Source organism: Coregonus lavaretus, assembly GCF_964263955.1.
Source record: "Coregonus lavaretus genome assembly, chromosome: 4".
In the NCBI taxonomy this organism is placed as follows: Eukaryota; Metazoa; Chordata; class Actinopteri; order Salmoniformes; family Salmonidae; genus Coregonus; species Coregonus lavaretus.
The window spans coordinates 11,711,985-11,720,457 of record NC_139991.1 but is presented as its reverse complement, the minus strand read 5'-3'; positions in this window follow the sequence as shown (position 1 = coordinate 11,720,457).

Genomic DNA, 8,473 nt, shown 5'->3' with positions numbered 1-8,473 from the left:
AAACATGACTTAGTACTTGGTGGCAAAACCCTTGTTGGCAATCACAGAGGTCAGACGTTTCTTGTAGTTGGCCACCAGGTTTGCACACATCTCAGGAGGGATTTTGTCCCACTCCTCTTTGCAGATCTTGTCCAAGTCATTAAGGTTTCGAGGCTGACGTTTGGCAACTCGAACCTTCAGCTCCCTCCACAGATTTTCTATGGGATTAAGGTCTGGAGACTGGCTGGAACACTCCAGGACCTTAATGTGCTTCTTCTTGAGCCACTCCTTTGTTGCCTTGGCTGTGTGTTTTAGGTCATTGTCATGCTGGAATACCCATCCACGACCCATTTTCAATGCCCTGGCTGAGGAAGGAGGTTCTCACCCAAGATTTGACGGTACATGGCCTCGTCCATCGTCCCTTTGATGCGGTGAAGTTGTCCTGTCCCCTTAGCAGAAAAACACCCCCAAAGCATAATGTTTCCACCTCCATGTTTGACGGTGGGGATGGTGTTCTTGGGGTCATAGGCAGCATTCCTCCTCCTCCGAACACGGCGAGTTGAGTTGATGCCAAAGAGCTCAATTTTGGTCTCATCTGACCACAACACTTTCACCCAGTTCTCCTCTGAATCATTCAGATGTTCATTGGCAAACATCAGACGGCCCTGTATATGTGCTTTCTTGAGCAGGGGGACCTTGCGGGCGCTGCAGGATTTCAGTCCTTCACGGCGTGGTGTGTTACCAATTGTTTTCTTGGTGACTATGGTCCCAGCTGCCTTGAGATCATTGACAAGATCCTCCCGTGTAGTTCTGGGCTGATTCCTCACCGTTCTCATGATCATTGCAACTCCACGAGGTGAGATCTTGCATGGAGCCCCAGGCCGAGGGAGATTGACAGTTATTTTGTGTTTCTTCCATTTGCAAATAATCGAACCAACTGTTATTACTTTCTCACCAAGCTGCTTGGCGATGGTCTTGTAGCCCATTCCTGCCTTGTGTTGGTCTACAATCTTGTCCCTGACATCCTTGGAGAGCTCTTTGGTCTTGGCCATGGTGGAGAGTTTGGAATCTGATTGATTGATTGCTTCTGTGGACAGGTGTATTTTATACAGGTAACAAATGAGATTAGGAGCACTCCCTTTAAGAGTGTGCTCCTAATCTCAGCTCGTTACCTATATAAAAGATACCTGGGAGCCAGAAATCTTTCTGATTGAGAGGGGGTCAAATACTTATTTCCCTCATTAAAATGCAATCAATTTATACAATTTTTGACATGCATTTTTCAGGATTTTTTTGTTGTTATTCTGTCTCTCACTGTTCAAATAAACCTACCATTAAAATTATAGACTGATCATTTCTTTGTCAGTGGGCAAACGTACACAATCAGCAGGGGATCAAATACTTTTTTCCCTCACTGTACAGGTCACTCATCACATGCTGTGGTAACACTTTATTTGGATAGTCCATATGTAGATGCTCTACAGACTATCTACAGACTATCACTAACATGTTCAACTATCTACTAACCCTAACCTTAACGCTGACCCTTACTCTAAACCTAAACCTAACCCTGACCGTAACTTTAGCGAGCAGTTGCTTATCAACAGATAATTTGTTGATAGTATGACCATCTGTAGAGCATCAACAGATGGAAAATCCAGACTATCCAAATTAAGTGTGACCCAGGCTGTTGAGGAATGTCTACAGTGTCTTCAGAAAGTATTCACACACCTTCACATTTTCCACATTTTGTTGTGTTACAGCCTGAATTGAACATTTATAAAATTGATATTTTGTGTCACTGGCCTACACAAAATACCCCATAATGTCAAATTGGAATTATGTTTTTAGAAATGTTTTCAAATTAATAAAAAATGCAAAGTGGAAAGTGGAAATGCCTTGAGTCAATAAGTATTCAGCCCCTTTGTTATGGCAAGTTCAGGAGTAAACATGTGTTCAACAACTCACATAATAAGTTGCATGGTCTCACTCTGTGTGCAATATTAGTGTTTAACATGATTTTTTAATGACTACCTCATCTCCGTACCCCACACATACAATTATCTGTAAGGTCCCTCAGTCGAGCAGTGAATTTCAAACACATACTCAACCACAAAGACCAGGGAGGTTTTCCAATGCCTCACAAAGAAGGGCAGACATTGAATAGCCATCCCTTTGAGCATGGTGAAGTTACTGAGTATCCCTTTGAGCAAGTTATTAATTACACTTTGGATGGTGTGTCAATACACTCAGTCACTACAAAGATACAGGCATCCTTCCTAACTCAGTTGCTGGAGAGGAAGGTAACCGCTCAGGGATTTCACCATGAGGCCAATGGTGACTTTAAAACAGTTACAGAGTTGAATGGCTGTGATAGGAGAAAACTGAGGATGGATAAAGAACATTGTAGTTACTCCACAATACTAACCTAAATGACAGAGTGAAAATAAATATACAGAATAAAAATATTCCAAAACATGCATCCTGTTTGCAACAAGGCACTAAAGTAATACTGCAAAAAAATGTGGCAAAGCAATTCACTTTTTGTCCTGAATACAAAGTGTTATGTTTGGGGCAAATGCAATACAACACCATCCATATTTTTCGAAAATGGCTGTCCAGCAATGATCAACAATCAACTTGACAGAGCTTGTAAAAAATTATAATGTGCAAATATTGTACAATCCAGGTGTGCAAAGCTCTTAGAGACTTACCCAGAAAGACTCACAGCTGCCAAAGCTGCTTCTACAAAGTATTGACTCAGGGGTGTGAATACTTATGTTAATTATATATTTCTGTATTTCATTTTCAATACATTTGCAAACATTTCTAAAAACATATTTTCACTTTGTCATTATGGGGTATTGTGTGTAGATGGGGGGGGGGGGGACGACATACATTTACAGTGATTCTATAATGTATTGACTCAGGGAGTTGAATACGTATGTAATCAAGATATATTAGTGTTTTATTTTCAAATATTTTTAACAAATGTTAGAATTTTTCTTCCACTTTAACATTAAAGAGTATTTTGTGTAGATCGTTTAATAAAAAAAAAAAATGTTTAATCAATTTTAATCCCACACAATTTTCTGTGGGCACTGTATATTATTTAACTAATAAGGCCTGAGGGGGTGTGGTATATGGCCAATATACCACGTCTAAGGGCTGTTCTCTGGAAACAGCCCTTAGCCGTGGTATATTGGCAATATACCACAAACCCTTGAGGTACCTTGTTGCTATTATAAACTGGTTACCAACGTAATTAGAGCAGTAAAAATAAATGTTTTGTCATACCCGTGGTATACGGTCTGATATACCACGGCTGTCAGCCAATCAGCATTCAGGGCTTGAACCACCCAGTTTATAATGTCTTATAGCTGTGTTCCCCAAATCACAATATGACCACTCCAGAGAGAGAGCCCATGTTGGGGTCTGGGAGGCCAAGGCTGAGGAAAGTCTCAGAAAGATAGAAACCCAGGGAAAGGGATTGAACAGTCCAATCTGCCTTAGACAATAAAACCAGAGGTTGTTTGTGAAATAAGACAATACCAACTCAGTTGAGCTCTTGGATTTCATAGCTCATCATAGAGAAACAGTAATCTAGCCTCTCTGAGTAAACAACTTCAAGACAGGTTGAACAACCCCAAAACCATTATTATGAGTTTTAAATTGCGACTGAATCAGGTTTTGAAAAATAAGAAGTGAAGGCTTTCGACCTCCTAGAAACATTGGGGGATTTTTTGGGAGGGCTCATGCAGATTTAAACCAGGGTTAGTGTTTGACAGGCCTGTGGGGAATGGGCTGCTAGCCACTACATTCTCACACTCACCTGTGTATTTCTGAACGTGCTAACCAAAGCATAAAACAGCGGTCATACCAGGTGTTGGTCTCACATATCGTAGAGAGAGCACAACACTGGGAGATGTTGGCAAGGTTGGATGAGCATTATATCTTTCTGCTTGCTTCATCAATACATCTAGTTCTCTAGAATACAAAACGGTGTGTGTCTCAGTGTACTGCTGATGTACTTTCTGCCTGGCAGTAATCGGCTACTTGGCTTATTTTGTCACAAAAATAAATGGGTGCTGATGATTTATTGTGTTGGTGTCAGCCTGATCGTTTTCTCAAAGTGATAGTGTTTTCATATTTCAGATCAGATGTTTGAATTATTAATCTGGTTGGTGTTAAGATCATGATTGCCAAAGCCATAGTTTAACATGAGGGACAGATAGGAGCTGTTAGCAGGGGTCTATAAATCAGGCATGACTGTGTGCTTGTGCTCAGGATGGTCATAACAGCTGTCACACAGCTGTCAATCACATCAGGACTCCCAATCAGTGAGGCAATCAGTGACTCTCACAGTCAGCTCCAACAGGGCTGTCACTGTCAGAGACCTCTTCTCTCTCCCATTCCTAATGGAGAACACAACCATCCCGTCCTTTCTAAACAAAAACAGAATGTGCTTGCTTACACCCATGTGCACTCACTCCTCCTTTTACTTCCAAGCCAGCCACACCCTGTAATGTCAGAAATGTGTGGCATTTGTAACACCAAGCGTTTACAAAGAGGTGATGACAAATGTGAGTATTTCACAACCATCATCTCTGTGACTAGAGAGGTCTTAGGCCCACGGTTAGGCTGCTTGGGTCTGACGCAGGTTGTTTTGTACAGGACCTTTGTCATTTTTCCAAGGTAAAACTGTCAAAGGGATCTTGAAAACCTATTAGTACTGGACCATGTTATGCATGGGTTATAAAGAGACCCTGGAGTCCAAAGAGACCACTGAGAGAGGGCTTTGTTGGATAAACGTTATTTGAAGTACAAAGACAAAACACTATGGGCACCAACCATACACACTCCTCATGAGATATGCTGAGAGGTACAAAGCGAGGCACATAGAGCCTTCATTGAGGTGAGAACAAATAATGAAAAACTGTTGAGGAGAGTGGGACAGAGCCACTGCAGTGTGTACAGACAGTAATGATGAAAAGCCATGGCCCCAAAGCCATGAGTGCATGAAGCCAGCTGGTTCCCATTGTTACCTTTAGTCTTGGAGTTTGATCAATGGTAGGCATTTTCCCCTATGTGCAGGTCCAGAATCTATAATTCCCTACCCTCGTCTATGATTATAATTTACTATGAAATGGACCCAAGACATAAGATGGACCCAAGACAGAGTACTCTCATAAGGTGAGATTCTTTGGTACAACATGGAACACATAGATCCTTGTCCAGAGACAGTATAGTGTCTGCCCTCTCTGAGGTAGTGTTAGAGGTTTTCTTGGAGTTTGCCTGGTCTTTATTCCCTAATGGGTCTGGTTGTAAGGTTGTTAAACTGTTCTGGTATGTGAAGAATCTGTGCAGCACTGTCAGGTCAGGGGAGTGGCCTCTTCATCCTTAAATCCGGGCTGAGGACGGTCAAAGTGCCACGCCACAAGAGAGTGAGTTGAGGTGTTCTAATGACAGAGGTGTAAAGTAACTAATTAATTACTCTCGTTACTGTAATTGAGTAGCTTTTCTAAGTCCAAATCAGTGATGTTACTTCTACTTGAGTCAAATTTCATTAAAGTAACAGTACTTCTACTTGAGTAGGATATTTCAGTACTCTTTCCACCCCTTGTGAGTAAGTGAAAGAGGATTTTTTTGAGTCGGTGAGTGAGTGAATGAGTGAGTGAGTGAGTGAGGAAAGAGAATGTGAATGGGTGACTGAGTGATTGTCAGCCAGTCACATGGACAAGTAACAAGTAACAGAGGGGTGAATGAGGAATTGAATGGGGTCCTCTGTAGCTCAATTGGTAGAGCATGGCGCTTATAACACCAGGGTAGTGGGTTCGATCCCCGTGACCACCCATATGTAAAAATGTATGCGCACATGACTGTAAGTCGCTTTGGATAAAAGCGTCTGCTAAATGGCATATTATTATTATATTATAATTAGAAACGTTTATTTCTGGAGTCTGAAATATATTGAAGTCTGTTTATTCACTTAATTTTTTTGTGTTTTTTATTTATCAATACATTTTAGGTTTAATTTATTTTAAAATGTTAAAAGTATATTTTTAACAAATCCTTATTTGTTTTTACATACAGATGTGCCTTGTTACAACTCAAAATAAATGAATGTAGTTCCTAGTGTAGAATAATTTCCTCTCTTCCGTTTCTAAATGTAACGCATTGAAAAATATAATGTATAACAACATTCAGGTAACATTAGTGAAATGAGCTTAATTATAAAGGTCAATGTTTTTATTTGAAAAGTAACTCAATTACCTTTACTCTGAGTACTTTTTAAATTAGCTACTTTTTACTTTTACTTGAGTCGTTTTTTACACCAGTAATTTTACTTCTACTTGAGTAAAATGTCATTAAAGTAACAGTACTTCTACTTGAGTAGGATATTTCAGTACTCTTTCCACCCCTGCCTAATGAGTAAATATTTTTTGGCTGAGCGTTTGTGTTATCTTGCTCTAGCAAATAGGATTGCTAGCCGGTCCTCGGTAAAGATCTGCTTATCTTTAGACTCAGGACTGGACATGTTAGTGTGGACATCTAGTCTTACTCAACCCTGGTCCCAGCCCCACCTAGGCTACATTAGATCTTCCAAAGACTTCAGGATCTGAGGTCATAGTTCACATCAAATAATATGCCATTTAGCAGACGCTTTTATCCAAAGCGACTTATAGTCATGAGTGCATACATTTTTACGTATGGGTGGTCCTGGGGATCAAATCCACTACCCTGGCGTTACAAGCACCATGCTCTACCAATTGAGCTACAGAGGACCACAACACAGATAAGCTAAGAAGCCTGCCCTTACTAATAGATCTAAGTTTTGTAATGTACAAATAGATTTAGTTTAATTAATGGATCTCGAGTGACTTGAATAAAGAAGTGGAAAACATATCAAGGATAATAATTGTGTGCTGGAGAGTGCTATGCATTAGTTTATAGATTCCTAGAAAGTAATCCATAGTGGTAGATCCCTTGCTAGCATGCTCTAAAAAGCCTTATTCATGTTTTGTAGCAATGGAATACCATCACAAGATACTGTATACACTGAGTATACAAAACATTAGGAACACCTGCTCGTTCCATGACATAGACTGACCAGGTGAATCCAGGTGAAAGCTATGATCCCTTACTGATGTCACTTGTTAAATCCACTTCAATCAGTGTAGATGAAGGGGAGGAGACAGGTTAAAGAAGGATTTTTAAGCCTTAAGACAATTGTGACATGGATTGTGTCAAATCTAATCTAATCAAATCAAATTTTATTGGTCACATACACATTTTTAGCAGATGTTATTGCGGGTGTAGCAAAATGCTTGTGTTCCCAGCTCCAACAGTGAAGCAGTATCTAACAATTCACAACAATACACACAAATCTAAAAGTAAAATAATGGAATTAAGAAATATATAAATATTAGGACGAGCAATGTCTGAGTGGCATTGACTAAAATACAGTAGAATACAGTATATACATATGAAATTAGTAAAACAGTATGTAAACATTATTAAAGTGACTAGTGTTCCATTTAAAGTGACCAGTGATTCCATGTCTATGTACATACTGTAGGGCAGCAGCCTCTAAGGTGCAGGGTTGAGTAACCGGGTGGTAACCGGTTAGTGATGGCTATTTAACAGTCTGATAGCCTTGAGATAGAAGCTGTTTTTCAGTCTCTCGGTCCCAGCTTTGACGCACCTGTACTGACCTCACCTTCTGGATGATAGCGGGGTGAACAGGCCGTGGCTCGGGAGGTTGATGTCCTTGATGATCTTTTAGGCCTTCCTGTGACATTGGGTGCTGTAGGTGTCCTGGAGGGCAGGCAGTGTGCCTCCGGTGATGCGTTGGGCAGACTGCACCACCCTCTGGAGAGCCCTGCGGTTGCGGGCGGTGCAGTTGCCGTACCAGGCGGTGATACAGCCCGACAGGATACTCTCAATTGTACATCTGTAAATATTTGTGAAGGTCTTAGGGGCCAAGACATATTTCTTCAGTCTCCTGAGGTTGAAGAGGCGCTGTTGCGCCTTCTTCACCACACTGCCTGTGTGGTTGGACCATTTCAGATTGTCAGTGATATGTATGCTAAGGAACTTGAAGCCTTTCACTTTCTCAACTGCGGTCCCATCGATGTGAATAGGGGCGTGCTGAAGTCCACGATCAGCTCCTTCGTTTTGTTTACATTGAGGATATTTACCTGGCACCACTCTGCCAGGGCCCTCACCTCCTCCCTGTAGGCTGTCTCATCATTGTTGGTAATCAGGCCTACTGCTGTTGTGTCATCTGCAAACTTGATGATTGAGTCAGAGGTGTGCCTGGCCACGCAGTCATGGGTGAACAGGGAGTACAGGAGGGGGCTGAGCATGCACCCTTGTGGGGCCCCTGTGTTGAGGACCAGCATAGTGGAGGTGTTGTTTCCTACCTTCCCCACCTGGGGGCGGCCCATCAGGAAGTCCAGGACCCCGTTGCACAGGGCAGGGTTCAGACCCA